The sequence below is a fragment of the Natator depressus genome, chromosome 4 (assembly GCF_965152275.1).
Source record: "Natator depressus isolate rNatDep1 chromosome 4, rNatDep2.hap1, whole genome shotgun sequence".
Lineage (NCBI taxonomy): Eukaryota > Metazoa > Chordata > Testudines > Cheloniidae > Natator > Natator depressus.
In genome coordinates this window covers 62717429-62734788 of record NC_134237.1, presented here as the reverse complement: position 1 = coordinate 62734788, position 17360 = coordinate 62717429, and the positions used below count along the sequence as shown (strand labels likewise).

General features: G+C 50.4%; 1 long non-coding RNA gene across 1 annotated transcript; it reads left to right on the top strand.

Moving 5' to 3' along the window:
- The first annotated feature begins 6024 nt into the window (after positions 1–6024).
- LOC141985861 (uncharacterized) lies at positions 6025–8708 on the top strand. The gene is made up of 3 exons (XR_012639039.1): positions 6025–6040; positions 6829–6947; positions 8614–8708. It is a non-coding gene; the product is annotated as an uncharacterized LOC141985861 (long non-coding RNA).
- Positions 8709–17360: the final 8652 nt, after the last annotated feature.

Below are 17360 nucleotides of genomic sequence, written 5' to 3'. Positions count from 1 at the left end.
GGACGGGGATACCGAGCAGAGAACCTCGGACAGCGCCCACCGCTCCTCAAAAACATCAAGGGAGTCGGTGGACGCCGCCCAGAGGCGCTCCGCCCGGATACGTGAACGAACAGAGGATCGGAAAATGGCCCCACAGTCACAGGAAACTCCATTGGCCAACCTCCTCTCTCTGGTTTTATAGATGGCCGTTTTAGCCAGGGCCAGGAGGAGGTTAACTAGGAGATCCTGCGACTTTGTGAGGCCACGGATAGGGAGTGCATAAATAAAAAGGTGAGGGGAAAAATGCAACCAAAAACGTATTAGAAGATTTGTGAGGAGCCGGAACAGGGGCTGCAGCCTGGTGCACTCCAAATATACATGCGCCAGGGTTTCCCTCACACCGCAAAAGGGACAAGTATCTGGGATGGGGGTGAACCGCACCAAGTACGTGCCTGTGCCCACAGCTCCGTGAAGGAGCCGCCAACTGATGTCCCTGACGGGCCTCGGAACCAAGGTGGAATATAGGCTGGCCCACCGGGGCTGCTCACCCTCCAAAGGTGGCAGAAGGTCTCGCCACTTTGTGTTGGGGCAGGACACTAGGGTGAGGGTGTGAAGGGTGTGGAGCACGAGCGTGTATAGATGTTTCCTTGGCGCAGTTTGGAAGCATACGCAGCCGGCTCGCAGTAAAGGGGTGAGGGGGTCGATTGGGTCTACGGGGCAGGGGTCCAATTAAAAGGTCCGGCGGGCCTGGGGTAGAGGGTGGACGGGGCGTGCCCTTGAGCAGGACCCGGTCGAGGTAAGCTCGAGCAGCGGGCGGCAAAGCGACCTTCACCTCCTGAAGTACGTGCCAGGGGGTATGAGGTCTGGAGAGCCCCATGCGCCGAGCGAGCATCAGGGGATCCAACCAGTCTCCCCGGTCATAGTCCAGGAGGTCTCCGACTCTCGTGACTTCTGCCGGGATCAAGCTCTGGCGCACCGAGCGGGACTCCGCCACCTGCACACGGAGCTGGGGGTTGTGTAGCAGGGGCTCCGTGAGGAGATCTGCCCCCTGGGTGGCCGCCACAGACCTGGTCGTTAAAAACAGTTTCTAAGTCTGGAGGAGGTCCTGGTAGAAGACTGGCAGCCCGGAGAGGTCTCGCGGAAGACCTCCCGGATGGAGATAAAAGAGCTGTCAGTCATATTGGAGCCCTCAGATGCGGCGCAGGATGGCATGCGCCAATATGCTCCACGCCGAACTGCCTGCACCATAGAGGAGCCTCTGTAGGGCCTGGAGGCGGAAGACACGGACCTGAGTGTGCAGGCACTTCAGGCCCTGTCCTCCTTCCTTCAGGAGTAGATGAAGAACCCCTACAGGGGCCCAGTGTATTCCTGACCAAAAGAACCCTAGAATCGATGTCCGGAGGTTGGTCAGGAAACCCGGGGCCGGGACTAGGGTGTTGAGCCGGTACCAGAGCATGGACAGGACTAGTTGATTAAGCACCAGCGCTCTCCCTCGGAGGGACAGACATCGGAGTAGTCCCGTCACGAAGCCCTCATCCTCCAACAGGCTGTTGTTAAAATGCCAATAGGCCGGCCCTGGCCTTTCCGCACAGAGGGAGGCTGTCACGGTGGCTAGGTGATTGTCAGAAAATGGGGCCAGCCGAATGCTGGAGGAGTGGGCTTGTGAGAGATGGAAGCGTGATAAATAAATGCGGTCCAACCGGGAGTGGCTCAACCGATGGGCCTCCACCCGGACAAAGGTGAACGTGGAAGTGTCATCCGGGTGGTGGTCACGCCAGATGTCCAGAAGGGAGTGGTGTTCGACTATCTCCCGGAGGGTGTTCGTGGCGGCCGGGCTCTGCTCGGTCCCCGAGTGGTCCCACTCCTTGAGGGTGGTATTAAAATCCCCTCCCAGGACCAGGCACTCATGAGAATCTAAGGTGCTGAGGAAGGCGGATGCCCGCTGATAGAATTGCAGCCGCTCCGGGCCAGATGTCAGGGCATAAACATTAACGAGGTTAACCACGAGCCCCTCCATACGGATCCGGAGATGCAGCAGGCGACCCGGCACGGCCTTGGTGACCCCTAGCACCTTGGGCCGTAGGTCGGGGGAGAACAGGGTCGCCACTCCAGCCTGTTGAACCGTGGCATGGCTAAAGTAGACCCTGTCCCCCCACTCCAGCAGCCAACTGTCTTCGGTGGTCGGATCTGTATGGGTCTCCTGCAGGAAAACCACAGAGTACCCTTCCTCCCGAAGGAAGGAGAGCACCTGGGACCTGGGGAGAGCCATCCTACAACCCCGGGTGTTCAACGTTGCGATGGTGAGAGGTGTCATGGGGAGGGCCAGGGAGGATCCTCATTGGCAGGGACGCTTGCATCCCCCAGCGGGCCGCGCAACAGTCCTTGACCCATCCCGTAGGTGAGTAATTGTTCACGGAAGACGCGGAGCCACCAGTAGGCTGCGGCATCCCACTTCCCCGTCCCTTTACCTTCCCCCATGAGGGCCCTTGTGGCCCGGAAGATTTGAGAAAAGTCCCCCCATCGCTGGAGAGCAAGCTGTACCTTGTTGCGGAGCCACGGACATCTTCTAAAAACTTCCGCAGCACTCCTTGCAGCTCATGGGTGGGGTGGGGTTACGGTTTCCCGATTGTTCCACGGCGGGGCCCTTGGTGCAGCTCCATGGCCTACTAAAATTGGCAAGCAGGGTGCGGACCCCCAACGGGGTGCCTGATGGGCTGGAGCTTCTAGGCCCACCCGAAACCCTGGGGCAATAGGGGGTGGTGGAGGGAAAATAACAGCCCCTAATGAGTCGGGGTAGGAGAACACAAAGGCCGCTCTCTGGGGGTCATCAGTTGGAAAAGGGAAGGAGACAGCCCCGGAGGCGGCAATAACATTGCAGGAGGTAAACTGGATAGGGGTAAGGGCAGGGGCAGGGGCAGAGGCAAGGTTCTGGGTTTCAGGAGGCAAGCAGCTGGATGGTGGCGCCTCCCGATCAGGCTCGAGGGTTAAGGGGGTGGGGAGGGAGCTCTCAGTGACACCGGGCACGGGCTCTATGGTGGATTTAGTGGCCACAGCATTAGGAGGTGGATTATCTTCTGTAGGGCCCCCGCCCGGGAAGGAAGTCAATTGCTCCGCACCAACGGGGGGTGCCCCGGCGACTCGTGTCCCGGCCACGTGGCGCCAGCTGTTACCTGAGCAGGCTCAGTGGTCATCAGCGGGGTGCCATCAGCGGCCGGGTCGATGGAGGAGTCCAGGGGCTCCTCGGAGGTGGGAGCAGAAGCAGAAGTTAGGGGGAGGGAGCATGGGGATAAGAGGGGTGGAGTGAGGTCGCCCAGATCGAGGTTTGCTGGCAAAAGGTCGTCCTCCCCCTGGGCGACTGGGGTCAAATCTAGGGCCTCGATCTCCTCAAACATGGAGGAGAGGACACTTTCCGCTGTCCCGGGGTTCTCCCTGCCGGCACCCGCCACGACGGTTGCCTCAGGGTTCACGGGGGCTTCGGGTAGTGTCAGGACAGAAGAGGCTTCCTCAAGGGTCTCCCGTGGAGGGGAGGGTCTCCCGTGGAGGGGAGACACTACCCTCCGGTTCTGCCACGTCTTTCCCAGCTGACACCGGTGGATGGGACGTACTCGTGGGCAAAGCGCAGGGCTCGGCATCCATGTCCCCCTTCCTGGTGTTCTGGGGGGCCTCCGCTTCAGGTGGATAAGGCAGAGCTCGAGCCTTCCACTTGCCTCGCTTCCCCTGGACTAGGGCCCGGCCCTCCATGGCATCATCTGGGGGCTGGTTAGCAGGGGTCGTGTCAGGGGGTAGAGGTGATGGCTCAGGGACTTGGGGGGGAAACGGTGGGGCAGCATAAGGGAGGGAGGATTCTCCCTGGGGCAGGCTCTCTCCCATGCCTGGTGGTATCTCTGCCACACCCTCCTCCATAGGCCCCGCCAGATTATCAGCAGCGAGGGCGGGGCTCTCCCGCTCGTCTGGGCATTGTAGGGGAGGTGCCCCTTAGGCCTGAGCGGGAGTAGTGGTGGTCTGAAGAGGAAGGGGGGCGGGTTCAGGTACCGGGCAGCCAGGGGCATCAGCAATGACGGGGCTGATGTCCTGCCGGGTCTCGGGGATCCCAGGTGCCCCTCCTTGCCGGGCTAAGGGGCAGTCCCTCCGGACATGCCCCGACGCCTGGCAGAGGTAGCACCGGGCTTCCCCCGTGGAGAAGTACACCCGGTAATGGGCCCCCTGGTGGGGGACTAGGAAGGACCCCTCGAGTGCCTCTCCGTCATGCGCCGCCGACGTCAGTAGAAGCTGCACTTGCCAGTGGAAGGAAAAGATGTGACAGAGGGTGGGGTCCTTGCAGCCCAACGGGAGAGGGCTGATAACAGAAACAGGTTTCCCCAGGGTGGAAAGGGCGGGTAACAGGGCAGCATTGGGGAGAAAAGGAGGGACAGAGGTCAGGACCAAGCGGATGCCCAGGTCCTCTAGCGGCTCTAGGGGGACAAACACCCCCCCCAACCGCCAGGCCTCTCTCCACCGCTTCCTGGGCGGCAGCCTCCAATGCTAAGAAGAAGACGACCTTCCCGTACATTTTGGAGGCTGCCACAATGGCCGAGGGCCCCACCACCCTTGCCAACGCCCGCATGTAGGTCTCCACATGGGGCGAGGCGGGCACCAGGAGGCATCGGACACCATGCTTCCTTGTCATGGTGGGAAAGGGGCCCCGGCCGCTATTGATGGTGGCAGAGGCGGTGGGCGGGAGAGATGATGAGGCGGCAGGCGGGGGGGCTGCCACCACCCGGGCATACATCCTGGGGGCTGAGTAAGGGACACCCGCAGAGCTGGTGGAGGGGGCAGTGGGGAAGGACACCATGGTCGGTGGTGGGGCCGCAGCAGTCGGGGTGGTCCCTGCCATGGAGGGCCTGGTGGTTTTAGCGGAGCCCTTCCCCTTCTTCTTGCCCTGGCCTTTCCTGCCGGCTGGGGGGGCTCCCCTAGAGTCTGGGGAGGCGATGGGCATGGCAGCGGCGGAGGTCACCCTGGTGCCCTCCATTGCCGATGCCCCAGCGGGGCGGTGGCAGGTGGTTAACAGGAGTTGGGGTCAGGTAAAAAGGGACAAGCTGTGGGGTGGACAATTCGGGGGGGGGGGCACATGAACCACCATACGCTTGTACAGAGAGTCCTGTTTGGTTGGCTGGTGCTTCTGGCCCACACGGTGGAATCAGGGCAAGCAGCTGAGTCCAGAGGCAGATGTTAAACAGCCAGCAAAGATGGTGGAGGGGGGCAGTGGTGAAGATAGTAGTGTGGGGGTTGGGAGGACACAGATGGATCGGGGGGGCAGGTCCGTGCCACACCCCGTGTCCCTATAAACACAGTCAAGACACAGTCAAGGCCTCCCCCCACACAAGAGCACAGTTCGAAAGTTACTCAGTCTTAAGGCCCCCTCCACAGTGATTTGTAGATTCTTCAGGTGGTGTTCCTCCGGTAGACGGCTTTTTCCTTTTCTTTTCCGGGCTTTCTTTGCAGCTGTAGCATTCCAGGGATGCCGGAACAGATGATAAGAGTCTCTCTTGGCCGGATACAGGTCCACAAACAAACAGCAAGCGGCTGGGTCCGGGGGCTGTGTCCCTCCACTCCCCCCCTCCGGGGGAGTGGGCCAGCAGGCCCCCCCTCTCTCGGGGGCCTCAGCTCAGCTGGAGCGGCAGCAGCGTCTGAGGGTGGGCGGGGGGGGGGGGGCGACAGCCAGCTAGCAGCCGACCAGCACCCAAGCAACAGAAGAAAAAAAAAGGAGGGGGGGGAGAAAGGGGGAGAGCATCTGGCCCAATCGGGGGGGGAAGCTGAAAGCAGGGGCAAAAAGCAAGGAAAGCCTAGGCCAGAGGGCAGCAGGTGAGTGCCAGAAGGGAGCCTTCTTCCCTGTAGAGGGAAGAAAGTTTGCTATAAATTAATTAAAGCACCTGAAGCCAATTAAGCACTTGAAGCCAGTCACATGATAAAAACTTCCTGCTTCAATCAGCCAAGAGGAGGAGTTGAAGCAGAGTGGATTGGTGTTGGAGCAGAGAGCAGTTTGAAGAGGTACTGTGGTGGGCTAAGAAGACTAAGACTCTAGGTAAAGGGACACCTGGTTTGTGCAGAGGGCGGGCAGGAAGCTCCACAAGCTGAAGGGCAGGAGAGGGAAGTAGCCCAGGGGAAGGAACTGCTAGTTCTAGTGGTTTACCACTATCCCTAGAGCCCCTGGGCTGGGACCCAGAGTAGAGGGTGGGCTTAGGTTCCTCCCTAGTGGGCCAGTTAATACCTCAGTTCAGGGGTAAGAAATGGTGCCCTGAACAACTGCTACCTCCCCCCTGCCCCAAGAAGAGAACATGTGAGACCCATCATAGTAGTGCTGGCAATTTGCCCCACTGCTTTGGATAAAGTTCTTGAAGAGAACCATATCATACACAGCAAGCAATGAATATTTTGAGAAACCATCTCTCTCTTATAACAACAAAATAAAGTGAGCTGATTTGGTTTCTAATAAGATGATTTATCTCCTGGAAAATTAATTTGTTTTTAATCCTAGCGAAAGGGGATGAATTCTTGAAGAAAATCCAAAATTTATACGTGCTGTGGCTCTGTTTGTCCAGCTACAGTTTTTTGCTTTCTTATAACTCAAAAACAGCTTTAATTTTTTTCATGCAGTTAGTATCAATGTGAACTAGAAACCTTTGTATTAAAAAAACCCCACGCAATTGAAGAACAGTCACCCTACTAAAGCTTTTAAAAATCACTTGCTGCCTGTATGATGCTATTTTCTGTTTCCTTAACTATTTTATTTAGATCCAGATTGTGGGCTGGGTTGCACACTTGTGCAATTGCTAAATGAGGACTAAATACTCTTCCTGTGTTCTTTCTCAGTCTCGCCAGACCTGGGGGGCCTGAACACGCAGGATTAGTCGGGGAATGTCGTGGTGGGTCGCGAGAAAGAGGGAAGTGGACAGAGTCTTGTGCAAGCCAGCTCAGCTCAACTTGTGCAGGTAGGGAGGGCAGTAATTTTGCTACTGGTTTAGCCAACTCTATGTTTTATCATAGGGATTGGCTCTGGGTGTGGGTGGATTAGTGAAACTGTGGTTTAAAAAGTGTGATGACTTTAAATAGGTAAAGTTTCTAATGTTTTTTTTAACATTAGTTTAGGAAATTTAGAGCAGCTTATCTATTTAGTCATGATGGTGCTATTTCTAATTCACTAGCATTTTCGTTTAAAACCCTTCCAGTCATCAAGATAAGTAACATTTTCACTGTACTATCAGAACCTTTATTGTAGCTAATTGGCATGTCATAAGAATTAACTCAAGGAAATAGTTTATAGGACCACACTGGAAATGCTTAATCTCTCTGCAAGGGAAATCTTCCTCAGTTTCCCCTCAGTCCTTACAGGCAATACCCAATGGAGTTCATGGGGCAGGCTCAAGGCCTCTAGATTCCCAGAGGAGAAATGTGGTTGTAGTCTGCATTCCGTTCTAGTGAGGCAGCTATATTAGCTAGTACAGGGGACAGGACAATAGCTCCATCACCTCTTTTCTTTCCCTTACCCATGTCTTTTGAGGAGATTAGTACAACTGTCTGTCCTACTTTAAATCCGTTCTTGTGCTCTCAAAGCAGTCCTTGTGTGCCTTGCTGCCCACTCCCCCTCACCACTTGTGCATCTTTGCAGTATTGGACACAGTAATAATTAGGCCGGATCCAAACAACATGATGCTTTCAAATGGACAGCAGTGTTTTGGAGTACCATAAACAAGTGCTTCCTCCTATCTTAGCAAATTGTTTTCAGTACAGAGGCAAAAATAACAACCACCTATATTTGCAGCAGAAAATGTTCTGAGTGCAGTAGTAGCTTAGATACATTCTGGCAACATAGGGCGGGGGGAGGCGAGTTTCCTTTATCTTGACACCGCTTGTAAGGAAAATGTCCTGTATTTAACAAAACAAAATCTAGAAACATGTGGGCAATTAAATTAGTTGAACTTCCTTCCTTACAGGCCAGAATATTTACATATGGGCCACCAAAACAGATTTCTCTTGTTAGATACAAAAATGAAGACTGAAGCAGGCTTAAAACACGAGTATATTTAGACTGTCACACTCAAACGTATTTAGCTTCATTAGTTTGTGTATGTGAAATCTCCCATTTTACCTTGCTTTGTACATAAACGTCTGAAAAAATAAGGTGCAAAAAACTATTTTTCACTAAAGTAGTATTTAGTACACAAGCAAAATGCAGGATCATGATGCAGTCAACAAATATTTGACAAGATATAAAAACTATTAGATGCATATCATTAGATTGCCATGTACAATGCTTACCTGAAATAAAGTGTTACTGACAGTTTAGAAGCAATCAACATTTGTAAAACTTTGATCAGTAAAATGGACAAGTTTTTTTTTTTTGGCTTTTTCTGTTTTAGATTGCTGCCTCAATAAAGCTATACTATACATTAATTGAGCATTTTTGCTGTAGCAGGAATAATCTAGCTAATATCTTGCTGCATCATCTTGACATCCACCCACGCAGGGTCAGGGAGAAAGGTGCTTTTGGAGGCAGGCAGCCCTGGCCTCTTTTGCATATCCCAGTGGAATAGGGAAAGAACAATCTCTTTGCTCATCTAAGCACAAGGATTGCAATTGTACTTTGTCCTTTTACAGGCAGTGCAAGAGATCGGCCGTGCAAAAAGGCTCCTTGGACAGCTCTTTCTCCTCCATCCTCAACTCTGCACTCAGAGAAGGCCCAGGTGGAATCTGGATCTGAAAGAACACTCAGGCTAGGATTTTCAAAGGAACCTAAGGGAGGTAGCCCAACTCCTCTGAATTTCAAAGAGGTGATAAGTGCCTAACTCCCTTAGGCTCCTTTGAAAATCTGAGCTTTTAACATCAGAATAAAGAATTATGGTTTATGCAAATGTAAGAGCTATCACTGTTACCACGATCATTTGTCAAATGTAGATAATGTGCAGTTTCTGTTCCATTCCAACTTGGTTGCAGTGATACTCTTTCCAAAAAATAGTTTGAAACAAGAATGATATTGAAATATTGTTGCATGTTTTTACTACTTTGACTGCTGACTGTTTACAAATGATGTGAGCCCCTGCAAGGCACTGCAACATTCACTCTCTGAGGCTATGTCTACACTATGAAATTAGGTCGAATTTATAGAAGTTGGTTTTTTAGAAATCGTTTTTACGTAGTCGATTGTGTGTGTCCCCACACAAAATGCTCTAAGTGCATTAACTCGGCGGAGTGCTTTCACAGTACCGAGGCTAGCGTCGACTTCCAGAGTGTTGCACTGTGGGTAGCTATCCCACAGTTCCCGCAGTCTCTGCTTCCCATTGGAATTCTGGGTTGAGATCCCAATGCCTGATGGGGCAAAAAACATTGTCGTGGGTGGTTCTGGGTACATGTCATCAGGCCCTCCCTTCCTCTGTGAAAACAATGGCAGACAATCGTTTTGTGCCTTTTTTCCTGAGTTACCTGTGCAGACGCCATACCACAGCAAGCGTAGAGCCTGCTCAGCTCACTATCACCGTATGTCTCCTGGGTGATGGCAGACGTGGTACTGCATTGCTACACAGCAGCAGCAACCCATTGCCTTGTGGCAGCAGATGGTGTAATAGGCCTGAAAACCATCCTCATCATGTCCGAGGTGCTCCTGGCCGCCTCTGTAAGGTCGGTCATGGGCGCAGGGACTAAATTAGGAGTGACTCGACCAAGTCATTCTCTTTAGTCCTGCAGGCAGTCCTATTGTACTATCTTATGGTGAGCAGGCAGGAGATGAGGATGGCTAGAAGTCCTACTGCACCGTCTGCTGCCAGCCAAAGATGTAAAAGATAGATGGAATGGATCAAAACAAGAAATAGACCAGACTTGTTTTGTATTCATTTGCTCCCCCCTCCCTCCCTCTATGAAATCAACAGCCGACAATCATTTTGGTGAGGTCTGTTAGGGGCGCCTTGAGAACTTTAATGGAGATTCAGTCCTGCCTGAAATACCAGAGGGAGGGATAGCTTAGTGGGTTGAGCATTGGCCTCCTAGACCCAGGGTTTTGAGTTCAATCCTTGAGGGGGTCATTCTGTGTGACAGTTGTTTTTGTTTCTCCTTCATGTAAAGCCACCGCCTTTGTTGATTTTAATTCCCTGTAAGCCATGTCATCAATTGCCCCTCCCTCCATCAGAGCAATGGCAGACAACCGTTCCGTGCCTTTCTTCTATGCAAACGCCATACCATGGCAAGCATGGAGCCCGCTCAGATCACTTTGGCAATTAGGAGCACATTAAACACCACACGCATCATCCAGCAGTATATGCAGCACCAGAACCTGGCAAAGCGATACCGGGCAAGTAGGTGACATCAGCACGGTGACGAGAGTGATGAGGATTTGGACACAGACTTCTCTTAAAGCACGGGCCCTGGCAATGCGGGCATCATGGTGCTAATGGGGCAGGTTCATGCGGTACAATGCCGATTCTGGGCCTGGGAAACAAGCACTGAGTGGTGGGACCGCATAGTGTTGCAGGTCTGGGACGATTCCCAGTGGCTGCGAAACTTTCGCATGCATAAGGACACTTTCATGGAACTTTGTGACCTGCTTTCCCCTTCCCTGAAGCGCATGAATACCAAGATGAGAGCAGCCCTCACAGTTGAGAAGTGAGTGGCAATAGCCCTGTGGAAGCTTGCAACGCCAGACAGCTACTGGTCAGTCGGGAATCAATTTGGAGTGGGCAAATCTACTGTGGGGGCTGCTGCGATGCAAGTAGCCAATGCAATCAAAGATCTGCTGATATCAAGGGTAGTGACCCTGGGAAATGTGCAGGTCATAGTGGATGGCTTTGCTGCAATGGGATTCCCTAACTGTGGTGGGGCCATAGACGGAACGCATATCCCTATCTTGGGACCGGAGCACCAAGGCAACGAGTACATAAACCAAAAGGGGTACTTTTCAATGGTGCTGCAAGCACTGGTGGATCACAAGGGACGTTTCACCAACATCAATGTGGGATGGCCGAGAAAGGTACATGACGCTCGCATCTTCAGGAACTCTTGTCTGTTTCAAAAGCTGCAGGAAGGGACTTTATTCCCAGACCAGAAAATAACCTTTGGGGATGTTGAAATGCCTATAGTTATCCTTGGGGACCCAGCCTACCCCTTAATGCCATGGCTCATGAAGCCGTACACAGGCAGCCTGGACAGTAGTCAGGAGCTGTTCAACTACAGGCTGAGCAAGTGCAGAATGGTGGTAGAATGTACATTTGGATGTTTAAAAGCATGTTAGCGCAGTTTACTGACTCAGTTAGACCTCAGCAAAACCAATATTCCCACTGTTATTACTGCTTGCTGTGCGCTCCACAATATCTGTGAGAGTAAGGGGGAGATGTTTATGGAGGGGTGGGAGGTTGAATCAAATCGCCTGGCCGCTGGTTACGTGCAGCCGGACACCAGGGCGGTTAGAAGAGCACAGGAGGGCGTGGTGCGCATCAGAGAAGCTTTGAAAACCAGTTTCATGACTGGCCAGGCTATGATGTGAAAGTTCTGTTTGTTTCTCCTTGATGAAACCCCCCCGCCCCTTGGTTCACTCTACTTCCATGTAAGCTCACCACCCTCCCCTTGATCACTGCTTGCAGAGGCAATAAAGTCATTGTTGCTTCACATTCATGCATTCTTTATTTATTCATCACACAAATAGGGGGATAATTGCCAAGGTAGCCCGGGAGGGGTGGTGGAGGAGAGAAGCACCAGGAGAGGTGGTGGAGGAGGGAAGGAAAAGGCCACACAGAACTTTAAAAGTATAAAACTTATTGAATGCCATCCTTCTGTTGCTTGGGCAATCCTCTGGGGTGGAGTGGCCAAAGGCCCCCCCACCATGTTCTTGGGCGTCTGGGTGTGGAGGCTATGGAACCTGGGGAGGAGGGCGGTTGGTTACACAGGGGCTGTAGCAGCGGTCTGTGCTCCTGCTGCCTTTCCTGCAGCTCAACCATACACTGGAGCATATTAGTTTGATCCTCCAGCAGCCTCAGCATTGTATCCTGCCTCCTCTCATCACGCTGCTGCCACCTTTCAGCTTCAGCCCTCTCTTCAGCCCGCCACTTACTCTCTTCAGCCTGCCACCTCTCCTCCCGGTCATTTTGTGCTTTCCTGGACTCTGACATTGTCTGCCTCCTCGCATTTGTCCGTGCTTTGTCAGTGTGGGAGGACGCATGAGCTCAGAGCACATTTCATCACGAGTGCATTTTTTTCGCCTTCTAATCTTCGCTAGCCTTTGGGAAGGAGAAGTTCCTTGATCCTTGAAACACATGCAGCTGGTAGAGGGGAAAAAAAAGGGACAGTGGTATTTAAAAAGACACATTGTTCTATAAAATGGGTACACTCTTTCACAGTAAACCTTGCTGTTAACATTACATACATAGCACCTTCCAAGGTTGCATTTTGCCTCCCCCCATCACATGGCTAGTCCCTCCCCCCTCCCCGTGGCTAACAGCGGGGAACATTTCTGTTCAGCCACAGGCAAACAGCCCAGCAGGAACGGGCACCTCTGCCCCCTTAAGAAAAGCACCCTATTTCAACCAGGTGACCATGAATGATATCACTCCTGAGGATAACACAGAGAGATAAAGAATGGATGTTGTTTGAATGCCAGCAAACATACACTGCAATGCTTTGTTCTACAATGATTCCTGAGTATGTGCTACTGGTCTGGAGTGGTAAAGTGTCCTACCATGGTGGACGGAATAAGGCTGCCCTCCCCAGAAACCTTTTGCAAAGGCTTTGGGAGTACATCCAGGAGAGTTGCAAATGCCAGGGCAAATTAATCATTGAACATGCTTGCTTTTAAACCATGTATAGTATTTTAAAAGGTACACTCACCAGAGGCCCCTTCTCCGCCTGGCTGGTCCAGGAGGCAGCCTTGGGTGGATTCGGGGGGTACTGGCTCCAGGTCTAGGGTGAGAAACAGTTCCTGGCTGTCGGGAAAAATGGTTTCTCCGCTTGCTTGCTGTGAGCTATCTACAACCTCATCATCATCATCTTCCTCGTCCCCAAAACCTGCTTCTGTGTTGCCTCCATCTCCATTGAAGGAGTCAAACAACATGGCTGGGGTAGTGGTGGCTGAACCCCCTAAAATGGCATGCAGCTCATCATAGAAGCGGCATGTTTTGGGCTCTGACCCAGAGTGGCCGTTTGCCTCTCTGGTTTTCTGGTAGGCTTGCCTCAGCTCCTTAAGTTTCACACGGCACTGCTTTGGGTCCCTGTTATGGCCTCTGTCCTTCATGCCCTGGGAGATTTTGACAAATGTTTTGGCATTTCGAAAACTGGAATGGAACACATGACTTATGAGGAGAGGCTGAGGGAACTGGGATTGTTTAGTCTGCAGAAGAGAAGAATGAGGGGGGATTTGATAGCTACTTTCAACTACCTGAGAGGTGGTTCCAGAGAGGATGGTTCTAGACTATTCTCAGTGGTAGAAGAGGACAGGACAAGGAGTAATGGTCTCAAGTTGCAGTGGGGGAGGTTTAGGTTGGATAGTAGGAAAAACGTTTTCACTAGGAGGGTTGTGAAACACTGGAATGCGTTACCTAGGGAGGTGGTAGAATCTCCTTCCTTAGAAGTTTTTAAGGTCAGGCTTGACAAAGCCCTGGCTGGGATGATTTAGTTGGGGATTGGTCCTGCTTTGAGCAGGGGGTTGGACTAGATGACCTCCTGAGGTCCCTTCCAACCCTGATATTCTATGATTCTATGATTCTGATAGCACGGATTCGTCTCCCCATACAGCGATCAGATCCCGTACCTCCAGTTTGGTCCTGCTCGAGCTCTTTTGTGATTCTGGGACTCCATCGTAGTCACCTCTGCTGATGAACTCTGCATGGTCACCTCTGCTGATGAGCTCTGCACTCACCTGCAGCTTGGCACGCTGGCCAAACAGGAAATTGAAATTCAAAAGTTCGCGGGCCTTTTCCTGTCTACCTGGCCAGTGCATCGGAGTTGAGAGTGCTGTCCAGAGCGGTCACAATGGAGCACTCTGGAATAGCTCCTGGAGACCAATACCGTCTAATTGCATCAACAGTACCCCAAATTCGACCCGGCAAGGCCAATTTCAGCGCTAATCCCTTTGTCGGGGGTGGAGTAAGAAAATCGATTCTAAGAGCCCTTTAAGTCGAAAAAAAGGGCTTCATCATGTGGACGGGTGCAGGGTTAAATTGATTTAACGCTGCTAAATTCAACCTCAACTCCTTGTGTAGACCAGGGCTGAGCAAAAAGCAAACCTTTAGTGAGGGATTTCTAAAAGCAATACTCATTTCTCTATTAGTTCACTTTTCTCACCCACCTGTCAATCAGAAGATGAGCTTATCCTTTATATTAAGCCTCTTTATTTGTAACTGAATAATTTAAAATATATTCCTTCATGCATTTTGCTTTGGAAAAGCCATTTTAGTTTTTCCTGTTATCAAAATGCTGCATAGTCAGAGATAAGGGGGTTGATTTTCTGCCTCATTAACCATGCCTGAAAATATTTTGTCATTTTGATAATGTAACTGCAAAGGGTGTGAAGACAGAAATGATCATTTGCTATTAGAAACTTTTGCTTCTATTATTAAAACATTGCATCAATAGAAACTATGCTATTGGTAATTGGCAATCCTGAACTTGAATTATATGGTTTTGATACTGTCAGGGTTCCCTCTCCACTCTGAACTCTAGGGTACAGATGTGGGGACCCGCATGAAAGACCCCCTAAGCTTATTTCTACCAGCTTAGGTTAAAAACTTCCCCAAGGCACAAATCTCTATTTGTCCTTGGACTCAGGTATGCTGCCACCACCAAGTGATTTAGACAAAGAATCCGGGAAAGGACCACTTGGAGTTCCTATTCCCACAAAATATCCCCCCCAAGCCTACACCCCCTTTCCTGGGGAGGCTTGAAAAATAAACAAGGTGAGCACAAACCAGACCCTTGGGTTTGTAGGACACTAAAAACCCAATCAGATTCTTAAACAGAACTTTATTATAAAGGGGAAAAAAAAAGTAAAAGAAGCACCTCTGTAAAATCAGGATGGAAGATAATTTTACAGGATAATCAGATTCAAAACATAGAGGATTTCCCTCTAGGCCAAACTTTAAAGTTACAAAAAGAAAACCAGGAATACACCTTCCTCTCAGCACAGAGAAAATCACAAACCAAAACAAAAATAAGCTAATGCATTCCCTTGCTAGTACTTACTGATTCTAATGGAGTTGGTTTGCTTGCTTCCTTGATCGGTGTCCGGCAAGCACTCAGAACAGACAGACGAAAACCTTTCTCCCCCCCACACCACTCCAGATTTGAAAGTATCTTATCCCCTTATTGGTCCTTTTGGTCAGGTGCCAGCCAGGTTACCTGAGCTTCTTAATCGTTTACAGGTAAAAGGATTTTGTGCCTCTGGCCAGGATGGATTTCACAGTACTGTATACAGCTAGGTTGTTACCCTTCCCTTTATTTATGACAGGTACATAATATAAATATTTTTGGGTTGACATTTAATTTAGCAAAATAAACTTGTGCCCTCTGTATATGCATATGTTTAGTTCTATGATCATTAGCCCACAGAACACCTGATTTGACAGCATTGTTGTAAATAAAACTAATAACATTTTAACTTAGCCTTTAGAATAACAATACTTCATTCTTGTACTAAAAAGGAGTACTTGTGGCACCTTAGACTAACAAATTTATCTGAGCATAAGCTTTTGTGAGCTACAGCTCACTTCAGCGGATGCATGCAGTGGAAAATACAGTGGGGAGATTTTATATACAGAGAGAACATGAAACAATGGGTGTTACCATACACACTGTGACGAGAGTGATCAGGTAAGGTGAGCTATTACCAGCAGGAGAGGGAAAAAAAACTTTTGTAGTGATAATCAAGGTGGGCCATTTCCAGCAGTTGACAAGAACGTGTGAGGAACGGGGGGGAATAAACATGGGGAAATAGTTTTACTTTGTGTAATGACACATCCACTCCCAGTCTTTATTCAAGCCTAAGTTAATGGTGTCCAGTTTGCAAATTCATTCCAATTCAGCAGTCTCTTGGTGGAGTCTGTTTTTGAAGTTTTCTGTTGAAGAATTGCGACTTTTAGATCTGTAATCAAGTGATCAGAGAGATTGAAGTGTTCTCCAACTGGTTTTTGAATGTTATAATTCTTGATGTCTGATTTGTGTCCATTTATTCTTTTATGTAGAGACTGTCCAGTTTGGCCAATGTACATGGCAGAGGGGCATTGCTGGCCCATGATGGCATATATCACATTGGTAGATGTGCAGGTGAACAAGCCTCTGATAGTGTGGCTGATGTTATTAGGCCCTGTGATGGTGTCCCCTGAATAGATATGTGGGCACAGTTGGCAACGGGCTTTGTTGCAAGGATAGGTTCCTGGGTTAGTGTTTTTGTTGTGTGGTGTGTGGTTGCTGGTGCATATTTGCTTCAGGTTGGGTAGCTGTCTGTAATCAAGCACTGGCCTGTTTCCCAAGATCTGTGAGAGTGATGGGTCGTCCTTCAGGATAGGTTGTAGATCCTTGATGATGCGCTGGAGAGGTTTTAGTTGGGGGCTGAAGGTAACTGCTAGTGGCGCTCTGTTATTTTCTTTGTTGGGCCTGTCCTGTAGTAGGTGACTTGTGGGTACTCTTCTGGCTCTGTCAATCTGTTTTTTCACTTCCGCAAGTGGGTATTGTAGTTGTAAGAATGCTTGATAGAGATCTTGTAGGTGTTTGTCTCTGTCTGAGGGGTTGGAGCAAATGCGGTTGTATCTTAGAGCTTGGCTGTAGACAATGGATCATGTGGTGTGGTCTGGAGAAAGCTGGAGGCATGTAGGTAAGCATAGTGGTCAGTAGGTTTCCGGTATAGGGTGGTGTTTATGTGACCATCGCTTATTAGCACCGTAGTGTCCAGGAAGTGGATCTCTCGTGTGGACTGGTCCAGGCTGAGGTTGATGGTGGGATGGATGTGTCATTACAGAAAGTAAAACGATTTCCCCATGTTTATTCCCCCCCCCCCCCCCCACACACCACTGTTCCTCGCACGTTCTTGTCAACTGCTGGAAATGGCACACCTTGATTATCACTACAAAAGGTTTTTTTTCTCTCCTGCTGGTAATAGCTCATCTTACCTGATCACTCTTGTTACAGGGTGTATGGTAACACCCATTGTTTCATGTTCTCTGTGTATATAAAATCTCCCCATTGTATTTTCCACTGCATGCATCCGCTGAAGTGAGCTGTAGCTCACAAAAGCTTATGCTCAAATAAATTGGTTAGTCTCTAAGGTCCCACAAGTACTCCTTTTCTTTTTGTGGATACAGACTAATGGCTGCTATTCTGAAACCTGTCATTCTTATACTGTGATTTCACTTGGTAGATCTCAAAGCACTTTACAA